The 9,151-nt window shown below is 31.4% G+C and overlaps 1 non-coding gene and 1 pseudogene across 1 annotated transcript; one reads left to right on the forward strand and one right to left on the reverse strand.

Annotated features, from left to right (window-relative positions):
* Window positions 1-581: 581 nt before the first annotated feature.
* On the reverse strand, window positions 582-915 carry LOC104237756 (large ribosomal subunit protein eL38 pseudogene; annotated as a pseudogene).
* A 3,320-nt stretch (window positions 916-4,235) lies between these two features.
* Window positions 4,236-4,321, forward strand: LOC138876682 (small nucleolar RNA Z221/R21b). Its single transcript, XR_011402023.1, has one exon. It is a non-coding gene; the product is annotated as a small nucleolar RNA Z221/R21b (small nucleolar RNA).
* Window positions 4,322-9,151: the final 4,830 nt, after the last annotated feature.

Genomic DNA, 9,151 nt, shown 5'->3' on the forward strand with positions numbered 1-9,151 from the left:
ATAGATACTTTTTTTGTGGTTATTTGATGTATTTAAGCTATTGCATTCATGAATAAAGTAGCAAAAATAGGTGTGAATCGGGAAAGTCCAGCTAATCAGTTGTTGTATTCGAATGTATTCGACTGTATTCATGGCGTGAAGTATGAGATTACAGCTAGACAGATTATTGTACTCGACTGTATTCACGGCGTGAAACAGGGGATTACACTGTTTTTAAACGGAAAGTGTATCAATTAACATAATAGGCTCCTAATATAACTCAACAAACTCAATTATAACATATAAAATTTGCATTTCCGATTATAAAAAAGATTCTCAACTGGAAAAAACTCCAAAAACATAGCAATATTCAGAGAAATTATATAATACATCTGAATACATAAATTATATTAACTAAAAAAATATATGAATACATAGAATACAGCGGGATAGATTGAAATACAATTAAAAAAAGATAGTGAATACAATGAAATACACGAAATACAGCGAGATACATTAAATTATAATTAAAAAAAAAGACAATGAATACAATGAAATACATGAAAATACAGCGTGATACGTTGAAAATACATTGAAATATATTAACAGAAAATCAAGTTGCTCAGCCCCAAACTCTGTCGTCTTTGCTCAAGAACAAACCCTAATTTCCGTCTTGTAGCCAAATAGTCCTTCCATCTTCGAAGATCTTGCACGCTCAAACCTGGAGGAAGTGACTGCTTCAACTTGTCGGCCTTCTCAAAGTCGGACACACAGAGTGTGTAGAGGTACTTGGAGCATCAAACCTTGAATTTGACCATATCCTTATTCTTCTTGATCTTGACATATCGTGCATCCTTCCTTCTTGTTGTGAGAAGGAAATCCTTGATTTCGTGGATTTGCTTTGGCATGATTGGGTCTTCGGGTTAGGGTTTGTTGTTGATGTGCTGTTGGTCGCTGGATTTTGAAGGATTGATTAAAGTGAATCAAAGAGAAGATACCGTTAAAAGGAGGGGGAGAGCGGAAATTTTAATGAGATGGGGGAAGAGAATGTGATGTATCAAAGTAGAGAGAGAAAAAGAAAATAGTGCAACTAAATAGCTTATTTAGTGGCTTAGGGGTAGGAGGTAACCAAAATTAGATATTTTGCTATAAACATTAAAAGGTAACTATAGAATATAATTTTTTTAAATGGTATTTATTTAAAATAAATAAGGTGTTAACCTTTTCTAAGCCACAAATCATAACCCTCGTATCGTCATCAAAGAATAAAAATGGAATTATTATATATATTACCCTTCTTACTCAAGTTTTATTATAATTACATATTATATACCTAATTATCATTTATGTACATTTTAAGGGAATTAATGATAATAATTAGTGTCCTAAAATCACTCTAACGTATCTTCCACTCCCCTCACGTTTCTCTCTTCACATCCCACCCCCTCTCCCACGTATCTTGCACTCACCCACGATTTTCTCTTCACAAAATTCAGAATCCCTCCATTAACGTTTATTTCCTCTTTTCTTCCATAAGCATTCAAAATTTTTACTCTCTTATTCAAAAAATCACCTCCATTAACGTCAGTGCTTAGCTTGATTATCAATGAAGAAGAAAATAGCTTCAAAGAACAACTCTAAAAAAGGCGAAGGAGCCGATATTCCTACATTTGATTTGGGTATTTTCTTAGGGAATTCACCCAAAAAAATATTATTTGTTTGAATTGGGTGTTGTTGCACAGAATTGAAAATTCTCTCTACGTTTCTCTCAATCTCTCAGTCCCTAATTTTAGTAATGTAAAGCAAAGAAAAAGAGAGCAACAATTCCACCATTGACAGACATTAAAAAGTTTTGAAACTTTGATTTCGAATTTGGGTTTTGAAAAATCATTATCTATTTGGATTGGGTGTTGTTGCAAACAATTGGAAATATGGTTTGTGTTGGGTTTTTTAAGCATTAAATTTCCTAAAAGAGGGTGAATGGGAAATGGAGGAAAATGAAATTTTTGAGTGAAATTTTAAGTTTTCCCCCTTTGACAAAGGGACATTGTCCCATATTGGAAGAGGAAGAGGTTTTTGATGGGTATATAAGCAATTGCTCTTCTTCTAGCTCTTAAAGAGTTGAGAAGAAGGCAAGTCTCGCGCCGTCATCGTCGTCGCTCGGCTCGGTTTCTGCTTCGGTCAAATGATCGATTGAACCAAATTTATTTGTTAATAGTAAATATTAACAAAATGTTATTAAATATCCCCATTATCCGTTTTTCAATTGTGTAACTGAAAATTAACCTCCCTCTTCAATTCCAGGTTTATTATTGCATAAATTAGCCATTTAAGTTATGACATTTATGATATGGCTGTTTTGCATAAACAGTCATTCTGAAGAGTTGCACCTCTTCATTTTTCAGCCCAACTTTGGCTATAAATACAAGTCTATTCTCTCAGAATTTCCATACGATTTTCTGAGTTCCTCCTTTCTTCTGTATACTTTTAACTTCAAAGAAAGCAACAGTAAGTGTGATTTGCTACCGAACTTTGTGTTCGCTGAAACACTGGAGTTTGAAGTACCACTACACCAGTGTGTAATTCGTTCTATCCTAGGAGGAAATAATCCATAACCTTTGGTACTAGGAGGGGATTAAATTCCTTAAGGAAACACTGTGAATTCAATGGGCTCGGATTAACTTTTGTTTCATTTACATTTTCTGTTTATATATTGTTTTATCTTTTCCAGAATTAGTTTATAAATACAATTTACTAATAGTTTAGAGTTTATATCTCAATTTTAAGGGTGTTTTAGTGAAGATTAGACTTGATTTTGGCTAAATTTCATATTGAACTAGAAGAAGAAGAAGAAGACGACATGATATCCATTATATTTACGAAATTGTAGTAAAATTGAAGAACAATTGTAAAAAAAATTGAATTATGTTGTTTCCACAAAGTTGAGTTGGCCATCCAGATCTAGCTGTTTTAATACATTTAGAGGTTGGCGGTAGTCCGCACGACCAGTAAAGTTTCGAAATATACGAGAATTTTATTATAGCTTTAATGACTGTATGGAAGGATCTATCCTTTTACCCAAGCAAGGGGTCTATCTAAGTCTAATACATACTCTTATTGAGCCCGTGTGTCTAGCAGTTCTAATTGTGAAAGAGAACGCCCTTTTAACAACTTCAACGGGCTTTAGTGTCACAGCTGGCTAGACGGAGCCACTAAGGCAAAGCCAATAAGAGTAGTACAAGAGTCGACTGTACCACCATTTTGGAACCAATCCAAGAAACTATATTAAAATACCTTTATATTTTGATAGAGTCTGGATCTTTCATGGTTAATATATAAAAGAAGTTAGATCTTAAACATAGATATGAATTTGTTTAGCCGGACATAGTCACGGCTGGGGAGAGAAACGAAGTAATTAAAATACTATAAAATAAAATAAACGAATACCTTTAAGGCCGGGACGCAAGGCCTGAAGATGATGAACTAAAAATCTTTATTCACTTCAAAAGAATACTTACAATAGAGCCCACGTGTCTATGTGTCTAATACATACTCTTATTGAGCCCATGTGTCTAGTAGTTCTAACTGTGAAAGAGAACCGCCTTTTAACAAATCAAGGTTTTGAGGTATATTTACCTCTTCAAGTCTAGTACTCTTAGTACTTGTTTCTCCCAAATTCATCCCAAAAGCTTCATATCTATGTTGAATAGTTCATATATATATATATTAATTTAACTATTATATGAAAGTTGAACATTGTATTAAAATTTTATTTAAGTTGTATGATATTGTTGTATAACTGAGTAGAAATAATGTAAAAAATTATAGATAAGTTGTATAATATATAATTAGTTGTATGAAATTTATTTTTACTATATATAAATCAGATACAAAATATAGAAAAAACATATTGTATAAAATTTGTATTTAAGTTATATGTTATTATAGTTGTATTTAACTGGATAGAAATAATGTGTGAAAGTTGTAGATAATTTCTAGATAAAGTTGTAGATAAATTATATAATATATAATTAGTTGTATAAAATTTATTTTTACTATGTATAAAATATATACAAAATACATATTGTATAAAATTTGTATAAAATTTGTATTTAAGTGGTATGACATTGTAGTTGTATATAACTGGATAGAAATAATGTGTGAAAAAATATTGGAAAACCCAACAGAACCATGAATATTCTCGGAAAACCCAAGTTCACTGTTAGTTTCATTCTTCTTGAATATCTTATATTTCTGATCCCATATTTATTTAGAGAAAGTCATACACCACTCTGATTATAGTGATGTTAAATTTCTCATACCCATATACTCTTCTGAGCTCCTTTCTTACTTTTTTGTTTTGATTATTTTGATTTTTTCTAAATTGTTTTTCTATTCTTTTTTACTCAATTACACACATATAAGAGCCATGTGATCCGATCTTTGAAAAGAACAAACCATGATGCGGACCGTACAATAGCCTTAAGCTTCTAGGGATCAATTTTGGTTCCTGATGGCCCCCTTCTATTTTATTTTTTTTTCTATTAATAGATTCGTTTTATCTTTGGATATTTTATATTTGAGTTACTCTCACATTTGAGGTAGAGGGAATGAGTAATGATCGGTAAAGAAGGATGGAGTGGAAAAGGATGCGATTATGGGAAGTTATTGGAGTGGGAGGTGTCTAGAAGATATAGTTATATTTAGTTTTTCAATTTTGCTACTTCTTAATTTGTTCCAAATCAGCATGGACGATTGAAGGCACGGCCGATGATTGGAGAAAACTAAGGAAAGAGAAAAAGAGAGAGAAAAAAAAGGAAAATGGTGTAACTAAATCCCTTGATTGAAAACACAAATAATGGATTTGAGAGCCTTTTAAGGTGAATTGTATATATTTTGTAAGCAAAACTTGTTTATGCCAGGTAATTATTAGCTAAACATGGATCTTAAGGGTAATAAAGTTTCAAATAATGTATAGGAATGAAAAAATCCCCATATTACTCACCAATCAAAAATCAGTATTATTATGTATGTTACTTGAAAATCTAATACCAGAACAGTCATCGATAAACTAAATTTAAATGGTTTGTTAGTTACGTTCATTTTTACCTATTCATATTTATCCGGCCTTGTAATTCTTATCTTCAAGTAATAGTTAAATATATTCTTCGATAGCATCCGTGTGTCCTTTGTGGATACTGGACGCTGCAATTGCCCTTGCTAATAAACTACTTATAAATTTTAAATTTAGACAAAATCTTAGTATCGTTCTAAGATTTGTTCTTTTACCCTTTAATCTTGATCGATATATCACTTAACATGTCTTGTAAATTATCACTTAGCATGTCTTGTATTTAATTTGCACATTAGAAGCCATGTCTGACCTTGTTGTGCAATGTACCAATGGATGATCAATTAATCACTTTCATGGCAATCTTCGGCTATTCTTTCCAACTTCAGATTAACGGGTGATATTGCTAAAAACAAATATTATCTTGTAATTAAGGAGTACGTATTGTATATTTGTATTGTATCTTGTATTAATTAAAACATAGTCTTATTTAAAAGTCATCAAAGGATAGCGAATTTTATCTATATTTATCTATCTATACTATATTAAAAGCACGAAGGCCCTTAGCGAAATATCGTTCGTCTTTTTTATCCTTTAAAATTAGTCTTTATATTTGACAAAATTGTAATAGTAATTTAAGTATTTACCTAATATTTGAGATTTTAAAGTAAGAAAAATCTATTTATTAAATCTTTCATAATTTAAGCTATCTAGAAACTCCTAATATTTAGGAATCTAAATTGAGTAAAATTTTACTTATAAATATTTTTTCCTTATTTAAATCGTGTAGCTGCTTTCCTCAAATTCGATCCTTTCATGCTTACATGTTTTAAACACGTTTGGAATAATAACGAATTTTGTAAAGTTTTGTCTTCGTTTTGATTTTCTAGGATTGATTACGAATCATTAATATATTTTCAAAATCTTTTTTTTATTGATGATCTTTTTGGATCATGTGAGTAGTGTTAATCCAAATTTTTTATATGTGCACAAAGAGTTTAATCTGATTTATAATTTGCTATTTTTTAATATAAATCATTCAATCATTCATTCATGATAGATAACACGTAAATTATATTTTATGTTAGATAATAGTTATTACCATTTAATTATATTTCTAATATTAGAACTTCAAAATTAACTAAAATTTTGCTATTAAACTTTAATTATTTGAATTATTCGTAGGAAGTTTTAGTATTTAGGAATTCAAAATTGAATAAAATTTTAATTATATAGATTATTTTCTTATTAATATTGCATAAAAAATAAATTTTTATTCAAATTCATATCCAAAGAAGAAAATCAAAATTTTAAATTCAATTCATATTAATCAAGATCTAATAACAATCGTGAATATTGAATATCACCGAACTAAGTTGCACACATTTTAATAATTTTTCTTTGAATCAAAAAATGATTGAGAATATTAAGATATATTGTCTTCTACTTTGGTTGAAAAATTCAATCAAAATTATTATATCATCAGTTCAAATGAGATAAATGAATTTGGATATAATGACGAACAAGAAATTCAAAAACAACAAAGTCAACAAAGAATAAGTAAGAACTTATTGTGCGTGTGTGTGTCTGTAAGCACGTGATTTTTGCCAAAATGAGAATTACTCCCAAAAATTCAAAAATAAAATGATTTTTCTTTGGTGTGCAATTTTGTGATATTTTGAATAATTATTTGTAGTTGTCTGTGCGTGTTTATTTGCTAAATTAATAAAAAATACAAAAATATGTCGCATTTTGCATGTAGGATTTAATTCTATAATTGATAATAATTAAATTTGTTTTACAAAAATTAAAAAATTACAAAAATAGGCATCGTTTGCATTTTTAGCATTTAATGTCCAAATATACAATTTTATGCTTAATTAATACTTAATTGTGCGTTAATTATTATTGGGAGTTAATTTGCGCTTTTATAACTTAATTTAGTTCTTAATAATAGTTTAAGTATTTTTATAATTTAGTTTTAGATAAATAAAAGAAGAAAAAAGAGCGAAAATATAAAGAAAGTCGGAATTGGGCCTTTTCTTCAATTTCAAGCCACAGGCCCAAAAAATGGCCCAATCTTCCCTACGACCCAGTCCATTTCGAACTGGGTCAACCCGGTCCATAACCCAACACCCTATTATCTTGCATTTCAAAAAAAATAAAACAAAGAAAAACAAAAAAAAAAAAAAATTAGAAAACCCTAAGAAATGCCTAACTCACCCGCCCCCCCTTTCTATCTTTCTTCTTCTTCTTCTTCCTTAAGCAAAGCTCCATCAATGGCTACTTCACCATCTCCACTACAACCACCCCTTCACCACATAACCATGGCTGCCTTCAAGCTTCACCATTGTCGTTTTTGTTTTTGCGCCATGGCTACCCGCGTTTGCTTTCATCTTCTTCGTCGAGCTCAAGCTTGAGCTCGACATCCATGGACGACCACTGTTTCTCTAGCAGCCATGGCTGCGTTCCTCGTCATCGAACCCCAGCCATCGCGACCATAGTCACGAGCTCCGACCACAGTCGCGAGCACCAACGGCGAACAAACAACCTGCCTGCGCCACGCCGCTACTATCGCGGCTTCTTCTTCAACTCCTTTTGCTCGCCGCAGCTGCTTCCTCATCGCGCCACTGCTGCCCGTTTCCACCACTGCTGCTGCGTTCCGGCTTGTTATTGTTTCTCGCCGCGTCCAGTTCCCCAGCGTTGCTGTTTCACGGCAGCTTTCTCCATTTGAATCAACGTGAGCAGCTCCGCGTCCAGCTTCTTCAGGAACAAACATTGAATCAATGGTTGCCGTAGCTGCTGCTCCATTTGTTGCTGCTGCGTTGTTCTTCTTCGTCTCCATCGCGGCCAAGATCACGCAGCAACTGCTGCTGCTCACGTTTCCGCCATGGACGAGCAAGCTTTGATGCTGCCATGGCCATCTGCGGACTGCTGCTCCTTCCTCTCCATCTTCTTCGTTTATTCGTCGTTGTTTCGAATCGGTTAGTTGGTTTATGTTTTCAAAATTCGCCCATATTTTTTGTTGTTCGTTGTTTTTCGGATTCAAAATCGATAAATGATTCAATGTTTGTTTTGTTTGTCCGTAGTTGAAATAATTTTAGTTTATTCATATGTTTCGTTAAATTAATTTTCAGATTTAAAAATAGAAGTTTAATTAGTTGCTTTCATGTTTATTTCATGTTTGTATTATTGTTTAAGTAAGTATTTGTTAGTTTGATGTTTGTTAGATTCAAATTAAAATTTAATCAACTATTTCTTCAATTTGTTTCATGCGTTTATGTATTGTTAGAAATTGTTAATATTGTTAAGTTCAAGTTTAAGTTCATAATTGTTTCTTCGTCAATCTTGTTATTTGTTTAAAGAATTTAGTTGTATTAAAGGAATATATTGTTTTAATCGTTTAATCCGTCATGTTTGTTGTTTAAAATAGTTCATCCATGTTCATACTTTGTTTGATTGTTCTTGAATCCGAATTTTGTATAGTTTGATTTCTTGTTTACCATTTATGATTATTGTTTGAATTGTTCTCATAATCTTGTTTAAAGTTTAATATAAGAATTGTTTGTTGTAATGTTGTTAGAGTTGATTTTAAGTTCAATATGATTGAATTTAGAAATCTTCATACTTTGTTTGTTGTTGGTGTTGAATCCGAAAATGGGATTGTTTGTTGCTAAAATATTGTTCAATCAAATTTTAATTGTTCTTTGTTGTTCAATTTGTGTTCATGTGATTTGTTGTTGAAATGTTGTTAAAATCATGTTCATGTGATATTATTGTTATGATGTTCATTCGTGTTCATATTGTTGTTTGAACATTGTTGGAAATTGATCATATTGTCTATATTTTGGTTAAGTTTGATTAATTGATGTGTTATAGCTGATGGGTAGTTTGGTAAATTTGTAATACGTTCAGGGGTAGTTTGGTAATTTCAGTAAGGTCGGAAGGGGTAGTTTAGGAATTGTACATTTTGTAATTGTTTATTTGAAGCATGGGGGACAAAATGAAATGGGGTGGTTTGTGATATTATTATTTAATATAAAGGGGGGACAAGATTTAATTTAAAGGGGAATCTTGCATTATTTTAAAAGAAGCATGGGG

The sequence above is a fragment of the Nicotiana sylvestris genome, chromosome 8 (genome assembly GCF_000393655.2).
Source record: "Nicotiana sylvestris chromosome 8, ASM39365v2, whole genome shotgun sequence".
NCBI classification, from domain to species: Eukaryota; Viridiplantae; Streptophyta; class Magnoliopsida; order Solanales; family Solanaceae; genus Nicotiana; species Nicotiana sylvestris.